Source organism: Equus przewalskii, chromosome 19 (assembly GCF_037783145.1).
Source record: "Equus przewalskii isolate Varuska chromosome 19, EquPr2, whole genome shotgun sequence".
Lineage (NCBI taxonomy): Eukaryota > Metazoa > Chordata > Mammalia > Perissodactyla > Equidae > Equus > Equus przewalskii.
The window spans coordinates 23,589,029-23,610,279 of NC_091849.1; the positions used below are offsets into that span (position 1 = coordinate 23,589,029).

Consider the following 21,251-nt stretch of genomic DNA (forward strand, 5'->3'; position numbering starts at 1 on the left):
GGTGAGAATCATGATAATATTCGATAATACAGTATCGATAATACATTATCTGGATAATACAACATAAATACCAGATAATACAATATTGTATCTTTGTCTAGCAGCACATTTAATGGGCGGAGTGGACATTTTTAAACGCTTAGATTCAAGCAAAGTTAAAAGTGTTTATAGTTGTAGATGGAAGGTTGAAAAATACTTGTTATGAACTGAGGAATAGGCACATACAGCATTTGGGCTGTGACTTTTCTTCAACAGGTCCCCAAATGATCATTTTGGAGAGCATACCCAGAGACATAGAAATCTATGACTGAGAAGATAGCTGTCTATCGACTGCTATGCTCATCATACCTATTTCAAGACAAATGAAACATTAATGTAAATTATTCTGAATTTTTTTCTTTTCTTTTCTTTTTTTTTTTTTAAAGATTTTATTTTTCCTTTTTCTCCCAAAGTCCCCCAGTACATAGTTGTGTATTTTTAGTTGTGAGTCCTTCTAGTTGTGGCATGTGGGACGCCACCTCAGCATGGCTTGGTGAGCGGTGCCATGTCTGCGCCCAGGATTCAAACTGGCGGAAGCAGAGCTCATGAACTTAACCACTCGGCCACGGGGCTGGCCCCTGAATTTTCTAAGAGGTGTACACTTCCTTAAATAGAGGATATATAGATGCTTAAATAGCAATATATATTCTGCAATTATCAGCTTTTCAATCTATGATTTTCATAACCATATTTTGGATTTGAAGATGCAGAATTTGGAGTTCCTACTTGAGGACTTTTCCTTGCATTCAGCAAGCCATTCTTGGGATTCAGCTGTTGAAGATGTTGAGCACTATGAGGGCGAGGGATGGATGTAAAGTGACTTGTTTTTTGGCCGCAGTGACTTCTAATCAAAATGAGCCTGCTATACATTTGGATGGTGATGACTTATAATTACAATTAAAATATTTTCAGTACAAGAATGAGGCCTTGAGGGGAAAGCAGTAAACATATATGCATTGCGTGAAATGAAGAATAATCACCAGATATGACTATGGGCTCCCTTTCCTAGGTGGTAATGACTTCTTTGCCTCTGGCTATGAGTTGGCAAAGGGACTCTGTCATTTTGGATATCTTTTGGAAGGATGAAAAGGAAACAAGAGCTATGAGGGGAGCAGTTCATAAGAAAGAAAGGAAGAAAGAAAAAAAAAGAAAGAACCTTGAGCATGTGGGAGCAAAAGTCTGAAGTGTGTGGGGCCTCTAAACCTTGTCTAATGGTATTGTGAGTGTAGCATCACACCTATGCTGTGTCTACAGGTGTTCTGAAACAGTCTTGCTATCCACAAGTCGATAAATGTTACATTTGGCATTGTTCTTTAGAACTCTAGGACAGTTAAGGCTGGAGAGTATTGGAAGGCCATTGTTTCTTTGGGTGATGTCTGCCCTAGTTGAAACAGCTAAAAGTTCTGTAATAGGCATGAAGCTTCCTGTTATATTAATACTGTAAATTTCCAAGGTATTTAGCCCAGACAACAGCATATTATTTTTCTCACCTTTAGAGGTGAATTTCTCTGCTTGCTAATGGCAGCCATTACCACTAACATAAAAACCACCAGCCAAAGGGGAACTCGGCTTCCACTCCTATTGCTGGGGATTTCCTCCCTCCACTGCTGGGGAAACCACAGGTGCTTGTTTGCAAATTCAACTGTCGTCATTTCCAAGTGCCTGGAGCTGTGCCATGTACTGTGCTTCTCCCATCCTTGGATACCTTCCCTACTGGAAATGCAGTGATTTTTAATTCAGAAGACATAAGGAGGACCTCCATTTCTTGTTTGGAGTCAGCTACGGACTGAATGTTTGCGATCCCCCGGATTCATATGTTGAAGTCCTAATCCCAAGGTGATGTTATTTGGAGGTGGAGCCGTTGAGAGGTAATTAGGTAATGAGGGTGGAGCCCTCATGATGAGTGCCTTTTTAAGAAGAGACCAGAGAGCTAGCTCCATCTCTCTTGCCACATGAGGATACAGCAAGAAGGCATCCATCTGCAAACCAGGAGGAGAGCCCTTCTTAGGAACTGAATCAGCTGGCACCTTTAATCTTGAATTTACCAGTCTCTGGAACTGCAAGAAAGAAGCCTTTGTTTTTTAAGCCACTCAGTCTATGGTTTTTGTTACATCAGCCCGAGAAAGCCTAAGACAGGGTCTATAGGCAAACTTTAAAGGAATCTGCCCTTTAGCCTTTCATTAGGTGTTTAAAAATTATGGTACTGTCTATTATATGTTTTTCATAACTTCAAATCATCTGTAAGTCAAGTTTTTAAAAAGTGTTAGCTGCTTAAGACAAGTCAGATTGGAAGTAGTTGATCACTTTTCTTTCAAGTCTAAAATGGAATGATTGCTGGAGTTGAATATCAGTGGTTTTTATTCTAGACAATCTGAAACATGAGTAGTGGTGTTGGGAATACTTGAGTCAGCATGTGAAAAGAAAAAGGCAGTGAGTTCAGTGTCTGCCCAGTGATCAGAGCCAATTAAGCAGGGTAAGGCAAGCTAATGCTGGTATGGGCAGCAGCAATGGAGCTTTCGTCTGCCTTGTTCTCTGGATGTGGGACTCATGGTAATTACAAGAGGTCTGCAGTATCAGCAGAATGCAGTTTAGGAGTTAAGAATCAGCAAGCAGACATCTGAGTTTTCTGCACAGGAAAACTTCCTCTGTGAGACTAGCCAGGGCTGTGCATTCTGTGCTAGGAAGCATACCACGCAGTTGTTACACAGATGATTGGCTTCTCATTTGTACGATTTGCCTAGCTTAAAAAAGATAGACTTTAAAATATTGCAAAAGCAGAGTATTGCAAAAATAATAATAGATTCCTAGATACACTATGAACTTTCTCCTAAAATAAGTTGTGATTAGGTTCATTGCCCTTTCACATTTACTATTCTGAGGTCTCATTCTCTGGCGCTGTAATGATTGCTATTACTAACATGTTAGTAGATTTGTCTCCAAGCTTCTCTTAAACCTCTGGAATATGCCTATTATTAACATTATCTGGTAATTTTTAAAAAGAGAGTTTTCTGGACTTGTTACATTTTTTAAAGAAACAACCTACACAACTCTTTAAAAAGTCACGTTTTCTGCCTTTCAATATTTGTGTGTTTTCAAACTTGTGAAAGAGCTTTTAGGGTTGGTTGTATATTTTGATTTGAAATAAATGCATAAACCTGAAATAAATCTGATGGTGTACTTCCTAGGAGATACTTAACTGATTTAGAGGTAGCTGTTTGTACTCTGCGTGGAATGCTTTATTTTAATAATATTATATTGTTAATCAATAATAATTGTATTATTTCAATATATTCAATAATTACTCACTATTATTCACAAATATTTTACAAATAATACACTAATGTCTTCATATTAGGGGTCGGTGGCTTGGTGGTGTGGCTGGCTGGTGGTATTTCCCATAGGGCATTGCATTTCCCTGGTCATCTTCCCAGAGAACTTTGATAATTATCCTGTCATACTAGAACGTGGACCCCAACTCTGGACATTAAAGAATGAGGTGCTATTGGGCTATCTATCCCAGGATGTTGGAGTGATGATGAATTCCATAAACAGTAGCTGGCAGGAACCCTAAGGATCTTCTGTTGCCGGGCCTCAGATTTTCTTTTGTTTTTTTTTTTTTCCTTTTTTTCGAGGAAGATTAACCCCAAGTTAACATCTGCCAATCCTCCTCTTTTTTCTGAGGAAGACTGGCCCTGAGCTAACATCTGTGCCCATCTTCTTCTACTTTATATGTGGGATACCTACCACAGCATGGCTTGCCATGAGGCGCCATGTCTGCACCCAGGATCCAAACCGGCGAACCCCCGGCCACCAAAGCGGAACATACACACTTAACCGCTGTGCCACCAGGCCGGCCCCATGGGGCTCAGATTTTCATCCCTCTTCCTTCTCACACAGCTGTGCATGTATCAAGGTCTTAGAGAAGATGATGGGTTGAAGTTGGCCTGGAATTTGACTCTCTCCTTCAACAGCCTAATGATTCAACAATCAGGAATCATTAGAGCTTTATTGTTCCATCCAATAGCTGCTAGCCACATTTGGCTGTTTAAATTTACTAAGTTAGTTACAGTAAGATATAATTAAAAATTACATTTAAATTAAAAATTCCTCTGTTGCACTAGCCACATTGCAAAGTGTCAGTAAGCCACATGGGGCTAGTGGCTACCATTTTGAACAGCACTGCGAGTCCTTTTGGACTCTGACATCTAAAAAGATACAGTGGCCACAGGTCACATAGCTAGTTGGTGCAAAATCAAGAGTTTGGACTACTGTAGCAATTTTTCTATATCGTGCAGCCCTTCCGTTATGGGCGTCACAACTTGAGCTAAAAAGTTTGTCTTGGAGTATCCACATCCTTCTTCCAAAGTCTCTATGAGAGACGCAGTAATAGTTAGAAATTAGTTCTTATGACATAATTCTAGTTTTTCAAATATTTGTGATTTATCTGAGGCAGTTCTATGTGTGTGTGTCACATCACATGTGGTATGGTAGTGGTTTGCCACAAGTGCCACATATTGCTAACCCTGGTCTATATGATGTCCTCACAGAAGTATATATGGGGATCTAGAAGCACAGGGTATTGGAACTGGGTGGGACTTTTGAAGGTATCTAGTTTAATCTTGCACACTCATGTACAATATTCTTGACAAGGCTGTTGATGGTGAGAGAACTGCCTCATAAAAGATTTCACTTCTTTGCACAACTTCTAATTGATCTTCCGATTTTCTTTATATCAAGTTAAATTGTTCCTTCATTTAATTTCTACACATTGGTCCTAGGTGGCTCACAGAAGAACGTTTACTCCCTCTGACATGTGCAGCCTGCCAGTATTTGGAGACCGTTTTCTTGTCGAGCCTATGTCTTTTCTCCTGTAGGCTAAGTAGATCTAGTTCCGTCAGCTGTTCCTCCTGTGACATGTTTTGCAAACCTCTCACCGCCCTGCTTGCTTCCTCCTGGACTGACTCTGGGGGATGGGTCAGATCTGTGTGATTGAAAGTTTCACTTTTCATCTGAATGTATGTTACAGCTGGATGTACTGGAAGATCTCAGTAAAGCTTTCTTGAGGGAAAAAAATAGCGAGGTGTAGGAAATAGATTAACTTAATTTCCTTTGGTAAGAAGTGATATAGTTGTCTATAATAGTATTACCTTTATAATCAGACAATATGCAATTTTAAGAAAAGTGATGCTTCTCTTTATAATCACTGTATTGGGGAGAGTTTGGATCTAGTGAGTAGAACAAAACATAGCATTCTGTCCCTCTCTCTCCCTCCTTTTTTCTTCCTTCTTACATTCCATCCATTCACCAATCTTTGTGTGCCTGCTTTGTGTGAAGAACTGTGGCACTGGCGACACAATGATGAGTAAGAGTGGTTTCCTCCATGGAGGTAGGCATTAAACGAATATTTGAATTATTCTAGCAGTGGGAAGGATGCAGTAGAACCATATTTCATTCCCTGCAGTGACACTTTTATGATCTTCAGCAGGTCTTTCAGTCCTTGCTTTTGAATTTCTGAAATGGGAATGATCCTTGAGTAGCTTCCTTTTAGGATTGTTGTAAGACTTAAAATCAAAACGGTAGAACACAGTAGGGGCGATTTCTGTAAAGATCATGGCGACTGTTGCTGTAGTCATTGTTGTTCCTGATGAATAATATGAATAATACTTTTTTAGGGAGGTAGAGTGACCCGTCTACCATGCTAATTTCCTTTTCTTCTTCACCTGTTTCTTCCCCTGATCCAGTTCTTTCACCATTTTATTGTGAAATTTTTCAAATCAGACGTAGGGCCCTTCCCACGATGGTTTTGTCCCCCTTCCCAGCACTGGTAATGATGGTTATGATGATGACACAAAGTACTACACTATTAACTCATTTAATTAGTGTCTTTATAATGACACTAGGAGACAAGTGCTATAATTAATCTCCATTTTGTAGAAGAGGAGACAAGACACAGGGAGGTGAAATCCACCTAGTATCACACGACTAGTGAGGGGCGGGGTCAGAGATCTGGTAATCACTCTGGTAAGGCTAGTGTTTTTTTTTTTTTTAAATCTGTATAATTAATGGAAAAAAGAAATGATACTGTTTATGAATATGAAAAATAACCTTTGCAGTTGGTGCAGCCACTATGCCAAGAGCTGGGTTTCTACAGGTAATGACGTCGTGGTCTCCTCTCAATCCAGTCTAATGGCAGAGCCGCCATGAGTTGTTGGAAGGATTGAAGTTATAAGATAAACATTTCATTTCTAACTATTCCAGTAAATTTGTTTCAGTACAGGAAAGTTATATTGTGTATCTAATTTTACTTAGAATAAACCTTGACACATAAACAGTTGCTTTTTTCCAGCAAGATAAATAATTCCAGCAAGTGAGCACTACCTATTTTGAAGTGTCTTACTGTTTACAGATTTATTTCCTTTTCCTTTAGCGGAGGAAAATAATTTGGTGGAAATGCATCAAGAATTGTTTACTTTAACCACAGAATATATTCTGAATAATGGTAGCTCTTGGACTATTTATGGTAAGGTATGTGTAGTTACATTTCCCCCCGAGTCATCTTATCACTTAAAAAAAAATTGTCCCTTCAATACTTTTTCCCCTTTATCTCTTTCACTTCTTTTGTCTAAATTTATCAGCACATCACAAAAAGTGCAAATTGAAACCTCAACAAGGGGCCATGAGTTCACCCAGGTGGCTCACATCAGTTTGTGGTGTGTGCATGTGTGGACACATTTCTGTGCATTGTTGCCCCCAAGCCCATTGCCTTAAGTATATGCATTCTTGTGGTGGGGGTGGGGTGAGGAAGTCACCAGGCAGGGTGTAGAGGATGCAGAAACAAGGGGCCACCACAACACCATTAGTCAACATTGGTTGAATGACAGAGGAAAGAATTTTTGTACATGAAAAACAAAGGCATCCTCCATTTGCAATAACATGGATGGATCTTGAGGACATTATGCTAAGTCAAATGAGTTAGACAAAAGAAGACAGATACTGTGTGATCTCACTTATATGTGGAATTTAAACAACAATGAAAAATCAAGTTTATACATACAGAGAACAGATTGGTGGTTCCCAGAGGCAGGGTGTAGAGAGGGTCAAGGGGTATAAAATAAATAAGTCAGGGGGATGTAACGTACAGCTTGGTGAGTATAGTTAATAATATTGTGTATTTGAAAATTGCTAAGAAAGTAGATCTTAGAAGTCCTTATCACAAGAAAAATTTTTTTGTAACTACAAATGGTGACGGATGTTAATTAGACTTATTGTGGTGATCATTTTGCAATGTAAAAATATTAATCATGTATACCTCAAAGTAATAAAAGTAATGTTATATGTCAGTTATACCTCAATAAAAACAGAAAAGAAGAAAGAACAAAGGTATCCTCTGTGATAAATGCTTAGTACCACTGAAAATTTCTTGCTCCAGGCTTTCTGGCTTCTTTGGACTGGGTAAGGCCTTTTAAATTTAAAAAGAAAAAAAAACAAGCCAAGGTAAAATAAACTATTTTCAGTTAACTCTCCTTGTGGCCATTCCTTGATCAATATCTCTGTGAATAAGGTTGTTAATTTAGGACTGCCTCGAGATAGTGTGAGGGAGTTTCCAGTTTTGTTTTCATTTATTTTTCCTGTGAAAGAATTTTAAAAATACAGCTTTTAAAAAATGTATTTTTATGATAAATAAATTATACTTGATTTTGAGAATCTCTTTAATGATCATTCCTATATTATTTGCTTTTTGAATCAGTGATCTGCCTGAGCATTGCAAGCCACTCTTAAATTAGCATTACTCTAAAGTGGCTGTTATGGATGATAATTTTATAGAGGATGGAGGAAACAAGGAAATTGCGTTTGTCCTCCTGTTGAGGTAAGACATGAGCAAGTGGGAAGATGGTTTCCAGCTGAGTGATGAAGCCTGTTGTTCATGCTGTTGTGTGTTGACTTGTTCTCCTGGATGGTACTTTGACTGTGGGGGTCCTTGTAACTTCCATATCCCCAATTCTGAATATGATTTTGTGCCTTGCCCTCCTCCCACAGTTTCTGCGCTGTGGTTATTTCTCGACTAAGGGGCAGGCGACACTCAAGCTTTTCCGTGTTTGAGATCCATCCCCTTCAGCGTATGCAGATGCCCTGTGAAAAAGCTTGAGCAGATTTATTTTGACAGCACTGACTGGAGGGTTGCCCCATTTTTTTCCAGGAAAAATGAAAATAGTTCTGCTGGTTTTTTTTTTTTTCTTAGACTATTTGATAAAAGCCACCATGGTATAAACTTAGTAGGATTATAGCATTATTTTCAAAAATCTTCACTTGCTCAAAGAATTACAGAGCTGAAAGGAAGAGGTCTTTGATGACCAGTCACCTGTGCCCTCATTTCCTAAAGCACTGGGAGCAAAACCATCCCAGGAAAATAAGTAAATATATTTTAATCTTTAGGCAGTTTCCCTAACCTAGTGGTAACTTAGTCTGTGTTTTTGTTTTAACAGGAAGTTAGATGACATTCTTCCTTAACCTGAAAGCATAGAATGATAGAGCCACAGGGTCATTCAGAAGTGATCTTGGTCACTGTCTGCAGAGATGAGGAAATGGGCTCAGAGAGGCTAATTGGCTCACGCAACACCCAGTAGCTAGTTAAGGGCAGAGTTGAACACAGGACCCACATCTTCTGACGGCCAGTGCAGTGTTTTCTCCACCACATGGAGTCGTTTAGTTTAAGCCATCTTGTTCCCAGCTGATTAACAGTTTTCATGTTACTAGCCAGCTGATGAGAGAGGCTGGTGAGAAATTTCGTTGAGGAGGTTGTGTTATTCAGCAAACACTTTGGGGAGGGAGGATCCCAAGATGAAGATGATTAAGGCATGGTCCTGCCCTCAGGGAACAAACAGTCCAGAAAAAGGTTTACAGGCATATTGACAGTTAAGCATTATGCAGAATTGAGATTTCTTACAGTTCTTTCTAGCCCAATGATTCTAGCTGCTTTTTCTAAAAAAAGTTTATTTTCACATTTCTACAAATGCAAGTGCCTTATGGTTAAACTGTAATAAAAGGAGAAGTTGTGGTATGTGGTGTCTACCAAGGGGGCTTGTAGGCTGGTGGGCTGGTTATCGCCCAAGTCTCATATCAACAGGGTATCATCAAGTAGGTGGTCAGAATGGAAATCTGGATGGTTTGGGTAAATGGCAACAAATAGACCTTGGGGGGCAAGCAGTCAACAGGAATGTGGGGCATTTTGAGCATGGGCTGGGGCTGAGAGTGAGTCTAAAGAGGCAGAGAGAAGTGATGAAAGTTGCAGCTATAGCTGCCAACCAAAGAAAGGGTGGTTTGTACATGCACTTTTGCCACTGATTATCAATGTGGCGCTGGTCACCACAGTGCCTGTGGAGAGGCCATCTTTTGACACACTGAGGTTTTCTGTCAACTGCACAGCGTGGCGTTTGCTGGGCTGCTCAGAGACGTGCTGCGTATCTGGGTAAAAGGATGGTTTGTTGTCTGGCTTATCTCTAGTATATTTTCTCCCCTGTGCCATCATCTCTTTTCCACGTAATGCATTCTTAGGCCTTCCCTCACTCAGCTGCAGTTTTCCTGGAGAATCCATGAAATTTGAAATCTTAATTTGACACTTAAAATAGGCAGATACACTTGCTTCAAACATATACACAAATTTAAGATAAATTCAGGTTTATTTCCTTTCATTTAAATGGCTGTGTGTGTGTGAGTAGGGGGACGGGGAGAGATGTACAGATTTTTTCCTGGATTATCATTTGATATTAATGCTGTCATCTAGTGCACATTTGGCTGATTTAAGAACATTGGGGGGGGAAAATAATACATTTTTTAAGCAATGAGAAAAGGGGTCATGTTTCTGAATTTTAGTTTACTGCAAAAGAACCATGGCTGAAGAAAGAACTTTAAAAATTAATAAACAAAACAATTATAATGTTTTTTCTGATATAGGTGGAACTTTGTGCCTCCAATGGTGAGACCCAATGATATTCATGACTGGGACCTGTTCCTTCAAGAGCTCTCAACTAGGGAAAATTCATTTGTTTTTGCTCAGAATTCACAGTGATGATGTGCCTCTTTGATGACCCAGTGGCAAAGAAACATCTTTAATCATACAAACTCACAAATAGAGAAATCAATGTATATATTCCTCTCTTCCCCTAAAGGTCTTCCCACATAAGACTGTCAGTAGAGTCCTTGATTTGAGTTAATCCTTTTCTTAATGTGAAGTGCTTAAGGGGATAGACCCGGTGCATCTTTTAATTACTGACTAGCCTGTTACCTAATGGAAATAGGCTTGTTTTTGAAAGCGTGATGTTAACGAGGCCCATTTATGTGATAATCACATGCAGAGGACACAGGCTTCCTGCATTCTGGTTGTAAAAGGAAAGATTTAGGTCAGGCAATTGCCTCCTTTCTGCAAGACACTGTGCTAAGTGACTTGTGACATGGATAAGCTCTTTGAGGTGCATGTAAATGGTGGCTCAACATGAGAAGACTTTGAGGAGTAATAAGATCACCCATGGTACAAGCCCCACTAGTTGGTTTGAGGTAGCGATGAGAGCCACTGGTAATGAGAGGCTCACCTCATAGGGTGCTACAGCGGTCAAGGGTTTAGAAACTGAGGGATGTGGGTTCAAATTCTAACTCAGTGTCACTCGGGGCAAGTTCAATTAAACTTCTCTGAGTCTTGGTTTCCTCATCTATAACACAAAGATTATGGTATCTTCCTCACAGGGTTAAATGCAGTAAGATAAGTGTCTTGCCATTCCTGGCTTATAGCAGACTTCAAAAATATGCCCCCTCCTTTCTTCCCTCTTCGCAGGCGGTTCCTAAGAGGAAGAGCAGCTGTGAACTGGAGTGTCGAGAGAAGGCCTATCTTTTGATATTTATCTGAAGGGTACCTTTTGATATTTATCTGAGTGGTCCAGAAGGCAAGGCCAATGGTGGTGGCTGGAAAAATGCCTGGGTTTCCTAGCTGTGCAGGTGTAATCTGTTGTGACAGTTGTTTCCAGTACATCTGCTAATTAAGGATTCTGGGCTTCCCATCTTCAGGCTGTGCCAGAATGTGGATGTAACCTGCCCATGCGCTAGACAAGCCTCTCAACAGCCGTGGTCCCTTTGACCAGGGGGGCTGGTGGGAGACCTGAATAGCCTTCTTCTGTTGGGGATGGGTGTGTGTGTGGTGACTGGTGTGAGTCGGGTTTCTGGAAGTGGTTGGAAATTGGCAAGTTCTGTAAAAATCTAAGAGGTATTGAAACCAGGTATCAACCCCTAGTGCTTAATCATTCGGAAAATATAATAGGCTGACTTCTAATAGTGGAAAATGAAAGTTCTGTCAACTTATTAAATTTGAAAATAACACTAATGAATGTGTAGGGAGGCTTGGGTGGAACCTGTTCCACGTAGGCCCTTCATGTCATTGTTAGAGAACTCGGCAACCAAATTATGGCTGGAGGAAATTTTATTTCCAATTCTAGTTGATTTATTGGTATGTTAAGGGAATTAAAAAATTCTTTAGCTTGGCCTTTCAGAGAGCTATTATTACTCTTTGAACTATGACCGTTATTGTTATTATCATTAGATAGCTAATATTTATTGAATTGTTATTGTTCACTAGGCTCCATGCTGAAAAGCTTTTACATACATACTCTCATTGAATCTTCACAGCGCTCATAGGAAGTAGATACTGTATTTTCTGCATTTACAGCTGAGGACGTGAAGTGTAGGGAGATTAGATGATTGTGGCCCAAGGCACACCTACTAAGGAGAGGAGCTGGCACAGGTGTGTCTGTCTTGGAAACACCACACTGTCGGCCTACAATTATGTCTGTAGGGATTGTCTGACTTGCAGAATTCATGTGCGGCTTCCATTTCTGTTCTTATCCTCTATTCCTCTCTGTCCTTAGTTCTCTATGTTTACCTTGAAATCTCCATGTAAATCATGCTGACTTAGCACAGTCTATGGTGAAACCACCTAGCATTTTGTGGGAAAAGAAATCAGCCTGTAAGGGGAAGTCCACGCAGGCCCTGGCTCTCCCACTGCCCATTCCGTTTTAGGTTCTCGCTGTTTAGACCATTACGCATCTTCCTTTATGCTTTTCCTTCCTGCATGTCATTGGAAGGATTAGAATCAGTCTTCCTGCCATGAAGGTTTCTCAGGGAATAAAAGAAGACACTTTAAGTCTGGTGATGGAATTTTGACTCATCCCCCTTTCTTCTAAAAAGCTTTACCCAGTTTATGTTCCCTACCCCTGGCTGTGCTTAATGGTACTGGCCAAAATTTTTGTCAGGATTAAGACTGGGAATTTTTGGCACTCATATCTTAAGCTCCTGTTAAAACTTACAATTTGAGGACTTTTAAAAGAAATCACTTATGAAGGAAATATTTCTGTAACAGTGGCTGTCGAAATGATAATCCACATGATGCAACACAGACAGTAACCTTTGGGCAGATAACCTGTAACAGAGCAGAACTGGCCTTATGCTACTTTTGCCTTTAAAACACCACCTACATCTTCACATCTTCATCATCATCAGGAAACATGTATAAAGCCCCTGACTATATATAGCATTTTGAGATATCACTAAGGTGGAGAATGTTTGAATGTCTCTGCTCACTAAAAGGAAACATCAGTTTAGACTTGCCCAGACTGCATTTTAAAAGACCAGGCTAACCAAGTCATCCCTAAGAAGCCCTTCTAAATTCCAAGGAGCATAAATTCCAAGATTTATGATACAGTTCTAATTTTATGCATTTCCTAAATATTGAATAATACTTTTGGCCCCATATATAATGTATAGAGTATATTTACGCTTATTTCACAGGAACGAACACATATTCAAACAATTTTAAATTACTTTAATGGTTTATGTTTTATCTTTGTTTTTATAACGTTGTCGTGTCTCAGCTCTGATTTAGTAATGTTTGAGGATGCAACCACTAAATTTAATATCCTTCCTGGGGGGGCAGATTATATAATTTATATATATAATTATGTTGTATATATTGTATGTTATATATGTAATTTGTGTGTGTGTATGTATTGGAAACATTGATGATCCTCTAATCCTATAGTTTCTAGAAACATATTGGAGTTAAAAAGTAGGATAATCAACTCCTTTTAACTGCTTATAGAAAACATAGCACCATGCATCAATGATCCATAACATAGGAATTCAGGCTTCCTTGCTTGTAAAATGAATAAAATTATGTTCCTTTGCAAGTATCACAGTGTTTCTGGGATTCAGTTTCCTCATTCTCAAAATGAAGGAATTTAACTGACAACTTCAAATGTCAGCTTTAAACTGATTGAATTGTCCTGTTAATCTCTTGGGTCGTGCAATTTAGTGCTATAACTAGAGTTAGCCTGAGTGTTTCAAAAGCAAGATTAACTGAAGCTCTTTCTCCAGCTGTCGGGTGGGGAGATTATTCATGAATGTTGCCCCGTCATTTGAATCCGGTTTGCTGATGAATAAGCAAACTCCATTATTCTGAGGCCCCCTCCCTAATGGAACCCCAGCCTCACCTCCACATCCTCTTCGCCGTCCAGTTGTGGAGCCAGTATCTTGCCAGACATCAGGGGCATTGTTGAGATGTGGAAGGTCTGAGTCACAGGGCCCAAAGGACAGACCCTGGCACCAACTTTATTCATCCAGTCAGTATTTCCAAGACCCAGCTCTCAGCTCGCTTGAATTTGAACATGTAGGATTTACGTGTAGTTTTTTTTCATTTTCAGTTTCCCTTTTTATATCTTCTTAATTCCTACTCTTCTTTTCCGACTAAACTATAGATTTACACTGTAAAATGGACTGTCATTAAGCTTTCTCTGCCTTAATTTCCTCAACTGAAGAATGGTGACACTAATACTAGCCCCTTTATTCACTGTGATCTGGGGAGGAAAAGTGAAGGTAACTGATGCCATAAAGTCCTTTGAACTTAGAGCAGGAGGGTAGTTCGATTGTAATAAGAATCTTCTATCTTTCTCTATTTTTATGTGACATTTAAAATGTTAACTTTGAATATGCACCAGGGAGGGCAATCTCATTTTGAATGTCATTGACAGAATCATGGCCTAGAAGATCTTAGAGTTGCATTCAAAAACCAAGAAGATGTGTTTAAGAACTAAGACCAAGCCATCGACTATTTCTTTTCAGAGAATATGTGCAGAAATAGGAGAGTTAGATGGTAACTGTAGGGCATAATACAAAAAGAAGCTATACTTTAAGATTTTAGAAATCTATTTTGTGTGTATCCTTTCAAGAGAAAAAGTGTAACATAGTTCATGAATGTTTTAATGTATAGTGATTTTTTTTTCTCTAGAGCTGTATGATTCAATAAAGAAGCCACAAGTCGCTATTTTAATTAAAATGAATGAGAATTAAATATAATTAAAACTTCAGTTATTCAGTCACAGTCACATTTTAAGTGCTTAGCAGCCACATGTGGTTAATGGCTACTGTATTGGAGTGTCCAGGTATGGAACATTTCCGGAAGGTTCTATGAGTGGCACTACCCTAGAGGAACTGAGAAAAGGTAAAAGAACATCCCCATCCTTGTCCTTCTCACAGTTGCTTTTTAAAATTTAAATAGACTCTCTGGCTTTATAGTATTATGTTTTAAATGAACTTTTGAAATTATTAAAGGAAACACAATGTGGTTGTGCAGGAAAGCACACCTCACTCTAAAACATGATTTGTTTCTCTGCTGAGAACAAATATGCCCTTCAGGATAACACTTGGAAAATCCTGGAACCAGTTGTTTGCTTTCAGAGTTGTACTTCTTCCAGAAATATTTTCTTACTTACTCGGTAACATATTACCCAGACCAGTCCAGTAGTCACTTAATCAGGTACCATATTGAACTGTTATGTAATATTTCATGGATATAAACTAAACTACTTCCTTAGCAAAATAATGAATCTCTTATATTTCAAATTCACTCTATCCACCAATCCATTTGGGCTTTATCATCAAAGTATAACCAGAATCTGACCACTTCTCATCACTCCCACTGACCACTACGGTCCCAACCATCATCATGTCTCTTGCGAATTATTGCAGCTGCCTCCTGACTGGTTCCCTGCTTTCACTCTTGCCCTCTCACCCGCTTTTCAGTGTGTTCTCAGCATGGCAGCCAGAGAGATCATTTTAATGTCAGGTCACATCCCTCTTGTGCTCAAAATCCTCCAGTGGCTTACCTTTTTATTCCAAGTAAAAGCTAAAGTGTGGACAGTAGCCTATAAGCCCTCACAGATCTCACAGCCTCCCTCACCCCCACCTCATCACCCCTCTGACTTCACCCCTGCTGATTCTCTGCAAGCACAGTAGGCTCTTATTTATCCTTCGATAACTGCAGGCATATTCTTGCCTCAGGGCCTTTGCATTTGCTGTTCCCTCTGCCTGGATCACTCTAGGGTCCGACAGATATTCATATGGCTCATTCCTTCTTTTCCTTTAGACCTTTTTCAACATCACTTCATAAAGAGGTCTCGCCAAACTATTTAAAGATGCTATCTACCCATCACCCTTCCCCTAATCCCACAGAGCAATCGCTGTTTCCTCTCCCTGCTATATTTTTCTCCATAGCACTTATCTCCATCTGGTATACCACATGTTGAACTTATTTATTTGCGTGTAGTCTGTCTCCTCCCAGTAGAATATAAGTGGCTTGAAGGCAGAGCTTTCTGTCTTTTTATCCTTAGTGTTTAGCACAAGGTAGGCACTCAATAATTATTTAAATGAATGAATAAATAAATGAATGAATGAAAGAAATAATTACTCAAATCTTTAATGGCAATTATGATAAATGCTACAAGAAAAAAAATATGATAGGACGAGTGCATTTGAAAGAGAATTATATTTTTTGGAACCAAAGAGTGCTAATCCAATTGAAATTCATTTTAGCAAGAGAAAAACAAAGACACATCTTCTAGCATAATCCTGCCACTACCTACTTCCTCTGGAAGATTACTCTGCTTTCTGCCTGGCTCTACAAGATGCCTTGGTTCCTCACCTTCCCACTGTTTTTTTTTTTTTTTTTTTAAAGATGTTTTTCCCCCAAAGCCCCCTGGTACATAGTTCTGTATTTTTGGTTGTGTGTCCTTCTAGTTGTGTATGTGGGATGCCACCTCAGCATGGCTTGATGAGCGGTACCATGTCCACGCCTAGGATCCAAACCGGCAAAACCCTCGGCCACGCAAGTGGAGCTCGAGAACTTAACCACTCGGCCATGGGGCTGGCCCTCCTTCCCACTCTTGAAGAGCTGCATAGAGGGGCGTTTGAACCAGGGCTCCCGGGGTTGTATGTGGATAACTTCAAAAAGAAAGTGAGGCTCCAGGTTTGGCTGGTCCTTTTGCAGACCAGCCAGTCCTTTGCTGTCCTGCCAGCCCACTCAAAGATGGCAGAAGAAGGACCCTCTTGGTTTTGGAGCTGAGCTGCCATGGGTATGTGTTTGTTTTGAGAGAGCAGGGGCCATGGGTGAAGGACCCAACCTTCATAGTTTGCTGCCTTGGGAAGGGAGGCAATGACTTTTAGAAATAGAGAAGCACAGAGTTCCCAGCCCCATGTTAGGAAGTGATTGATGCCAGACTGGGGCACCCGACCTGTTTCTGGCATAGTGGGGCAGAGGGGAAGGCTTGGGCATGGTCTGTAGCAATAAAGATAGAGGGGTCACTTACGGTTTGCTGATTTGCTGGTTCCCACTGAGGCAGAGAGGAGGAGGTGCGGCTGCGCAGAGAGCCTGAGTTGTTAATTTCTACATTAAAGGGGACAGCAGCGGTGGAATTTATGCCTAAAGTTGTCAACAACTCTTCACTTCCTCCTATTGTAGGAAGGCTGGGTGTGGCTTAAAAAGCTCTGCCCCCAAATTTCACTTTATCTTGAAACTTTGTACGGTTTGGAAAAATGCTAACGTGGAATTCTTTTAGCAGATGAATGATGTTTCTATGTTCCCTGAGCAAAACACTTCTCCACATAGCCAATCTCATTTATCTGAAGCTTCAAGAAAGAAAGACAGGCTCTTTAAAAAAAAAAAAAAAAAATGTTTCCTCTCTTTGGCATGTCTTTTCAATATGCCCTGGTTTTTAAAGATAGGTTTCCTTCTGTTTAAATTGTCTATTAATTGTCACTAAAATGACATTATTTCTGTATTTTATATAATATCCACCTCTTCAGTACCCAGACCCATCCTTTGTAAATTGTTCAGTTTTGTGGCTTTAACTCTGTTGCCCTGTTGGTACAATCAAGGGCAAAATCAAGATATAGAAAGCCATAGTATATCTGAAATCATTCATTAAAGGGGATTTTGCTTACCCTGCATCCATGGCTAGAAGTGACAGTCCCAGCCTGTGGGGAGTTGCAGAAGACTAGAACTGGAACCCTGCCTTTCTCTAATGAATTAGTGAGTGCAGAAGTTCTCTGAACACAGTAGGCCAAAGACAGGGATGTCAGCACTTGGCACTTTTCTATGTGTCCTCTCGAGGTTATCTTGTTCCGTGTCTCTTCATTTTGGCAGGTGAGTTGGGAATTAACTAGTAGATCTATTTGAAGTGGGTCGAGGTGAGCTGCAAACAACAGATTTTCAGGTACTTTCCTTATTCAATATGACTAATACATAGGATAGATGTCAATTATGTGATAAGCAACAGGAATAAACAGGTGTAACGGAATTTTTATAATCAGGTTCACAGACTATAGCAACTTTTTATTCTAAGAGACTGAATTTTCACAGCTGAAAAGGGGACGAGAAAGAACAATAAAACTTATTGCATTCATTCATTCAACAGATATCTGAGTACCTATTTTGTGCCAGACACTGGGAAATATACCTTTGAGTAGGACAGATGTGGCCCCTGCTCCCAGGCACCTTACAGTCTGGTGGGGCAGGTGGATATTAAATATATAATTCCACAGATAATTAAAATTGGGATAGGTATTACTAAGGGAAAGTGCAAATACTGTGAGAGCATGTGATAGGAAGACTTGCTGTAGTCTGGGCTTTCTTCAGGAAGTCTTCTAGGTTGGGATCTGAAAGATGATAGGTGTGATCCAGGTAAAGGTAAAGAAAGGAAGGGGAAGGGGAGAGCATTTGAAGCAGAGGGCGGCTCAGGAGCCCTTCACTTAAAGGACCATCAGAAGGCCAGTGTGGCTAGAATGGGAGGCCAGTGGGGAGAAGAGGGAGTGAAGTGAGGCTGCAAGTCCGGGCAGGGACCAGGGTAGTCATACAGAGCCACTGAAGAGCTTGAGCAGAGAAGCGATATGATAATGTTTGGGTTTTTAGAAGATCACTTCAAGATCCTGTATAGACAGTTGATTTGGTGAGGCAAGAGTGGATCTGTTAGGAGGCTATTGCAAGTGGTGCAGGAGCGAGATGATCGTGGCTTGGAATAGAGTCATTGTAGTCAAGATGGAGGAAGTGACTGGATTTAAGAAATGTTTAGACCATGTAAACTTGCTGAAGGATGGAGATAGGGAGTAAAAGTGACAATGCCTGATTTCTGGCTTCACAAACTGTGTGGATGGCCATGCCCATTATTGAGCTCAAACTCTTGGAGGAGGAACAGATTCTGGAAGAAAGATCACAAGTTTAGTCAAGGACATGTTGAGTTTAAGGGTCAGAGAGACATCCAAGTGGACATAGATGAATAGATCTGATGATCCTAGAGAGGTCTGGGCTATGCATGAACTTGGGAGTCATCTGGGGTCCATTGAAGTCATGGGAGAGAATGGAAGGCAGGAGGGAGTGGGGAATGGACGTGCAACTAGGCATGACCAGAGAGGTGGATGGAAAACCTGTGGAAAAGAGAATTCCAAGCATGAAGGTTTGAGCCAATGCTAAGGAGAGATCTAGTTCAGCTGTGAAATCTAAGTGAGCTGTGCCCAATGCTAAGGCATAATCTAGTTGGGAAATGCTGAAAACTATACAAGGGATTTAGCAACAAGGAGGTGATTGGGACCTCAGGAGTAATTTCAGTGGAGTTATGGGGTCAGAAGCCAATTTTGAACAGTAGAGGAGAGAATTTGAGGCAGGAAAATGAAGACATCAAGTGCAGATCCTTTTTGGAGAAGGTGGGCTCAGAGGAAGGAGGGAGTTAGCTGGAGCCGCAAGAAGTCTGTAGAATTTAAGATCTAGCTGTAGATCTTGTATCTCTATGTTTGGACATTTAGCTATGGAAGGGAAGGCGTAGTCGAAGGGAAGGCGTAGTCAGTCACTTAAGGTTCCTGCAATGGTGGGCGGAATATAATCTAGAGCGCAGGTGAAGGGATGGGCATTTTCCTCCAGCACTTCAGAAAGAGAGGTGGAGGGTCGGCCCCTTGGCCGAGTGGTTAAGTTCGTGTGCTCCGCTTTGGTGGCTCAGGGTTTCACTGGTTCAGATCCTGGGCACGGATGTGGCACTGCTTATCAGGCCATGCTGAGGCAGCATCCCACATGCCACAACTAGAAGGACATACAACTAAAAATATAGGAGAGGTGGGATGCAGGCGCAGGGCCAGGCAGGTGTGGAGGTTTGGAGTGGGAGGGTCAGTGATAGCATTCTCATCATTTCTGTTTATTCGGTGAAGTAGGAGGCAGAGTCGTTTTCCCAGATGAAGGAAGTGTGGAATCAGCTTGCTGGGTTAGATCAGTTCTCCAGCTGTCCTTGGCAGCTACCACCGCAAACACAGAATAGGCGGCTAGGTGGGTTCATCCAGGGTTGAGGTTTTTTTCTGTAGGCGTAATGAAAGGACAAGAACACACAGGCTGAAGATATTAACAATGGAGGTGAGATTTCAGTGGGATGAAGGCAGGCTAGGGCTGATGGAGAGGGAGAATGTAGAATGGTTAGTGACCCCGCAGTGTCAGGGGGCAAGAAATAGTGTGGTGGTGGGTAGCTGAGTGGGGGAACACAAGCCTCTTACTGTAATGTGTATGTAAATCACCTGGGGATCTTATTAAAGTACAGATTCTGTTACAGCAGGTCGGGGTGGGGGCGGCCTCAGATTCTGCATTTCTGACAAGTTCCTGAGTGATGCCTACTCTTTTGGCCCATGGAGTACACTTTGAGGAGACATTGGAAGGTTGTAGTCAGAGAGTGGGGTGCCTGCATTAGAAATCCTGGAGGTGTTGCAGTTTTAAGCAACAGATGACATGGCCTGGAGAATGACAGAGTGGACCAGGAGGTGAAAGAATGGGAAGTCCACCTGATTATTGAGTCTCTCAGCATGCACGACAGTGATGGCAACACTGTTCTAAGCACCTTGTGTATATTATGTTGTTTAATCCTCTCGATAGCCCACAATGAGTACGTATTATGATCGCTTATTTTACAAATGAGGAAAGTGAGGCACAGAGAGGCCTTTCTCTAAATCGCCCATGCTTGTGAGTGGTGGAGTAAGGTTCAAACTTTGGCAGTGCAACTCCAGTACCTCTCCAGAGTCCAGTGCCCTTGTGTGAGCGGAGTCATTACTGACCCCTGATGACAGAAGTGGAGGGGGGCATAGAAAAATTTTGAGCCAGGTGTTAGTGTCACTTGTGAATAAAGTTAAGAGTGTCAAGAGAGTGCTAGAGTTTTTACAAGTTATCCCATTTAATCCTCATAACTGTCTCACAGAGGTTACGCCATACCCATTTTACAGGTAAGGAAAGTAAGATTCAGAGAGGTTAGGTAATGAAGTCGGGGAGTTGGCAAGTGAATTCAGATTGGTCTGAGTCCAACGCCCGTTCTTCCTCTTTATCAGGTTTCGCTACATCACCACATAGAAATGAAATTCTCTTCCAATTCTCAGGTAGGCTGTAGTTACCATGGGAATAATCTCTTCCTTAAGCACAGATTAAGCTACATCCTGGAGATGGTGTGTTGTGAACAAAGCTGTGCCCAGGAGACGGGGCATCTGGGCTTGGCTTTCTCTCCAATTGGCAAGTTTGCACATGTCTCTGTAGGTCTAACTTTTTCATCCCTATAGGTCACTTTCAGAGCTATATTCTATGAGGACAGTTATAATGGCTCCTTTTATATTAATGTCTGCTATGGGTTTAGCACTTGATACATTATCTCTAGTTCTTACGCAAGGATAAATATTGTCTCCAGTTTAGAGGTGAGGCTACTGCAGCCTGGAGATTTAAAGTTACCCGCCTGCGACCTCTCAGCTCACAAAATGGCAAAGCTGGGATTTCTTCTGAGGTTTGTCTGACTCCAAAGCTCACGTTCTTTTCATCCTACTACGCTGCCTCA

General features: G+C 40.9%; 2 protein-coding genes across 23 annotated transcripts in view; one reads left to right on the forward strand and one right to left on the reverse strand.

The window, feature by feature from the left end:
- Positions 1-16,868, reverse strand: part of LOC103541420 (cytidine monophosphate-N-acetylneuraminic acid hydroxylase) — a 348,688-nt gene extending 331,820 nt beyond the window's left edge. For 2 of the 3 annotated variants that reach the window (XM_070584227.1, XM_070584218.1), the window contains exon 1: positions 16,719-16,868. The gene's annotated coding sequence lies outside the window, so the exon portion shown is untranslated. The remainder of the gene's footprint in view (positions 1-16,718) is intronic. The other variant, XM_070584220.1, reaches the window with a different exon arrangement.
- Positions 1-21,251, forward strand: part of CARMIL1 (capping protein regulator and myosin 1 linker 1) — a 312,501-nt gene that overhangs the window by 88,695 nt on the left and 202,555 nt on the right. The gene's annotated exons all lie outside the window — the stretch shown is intronic.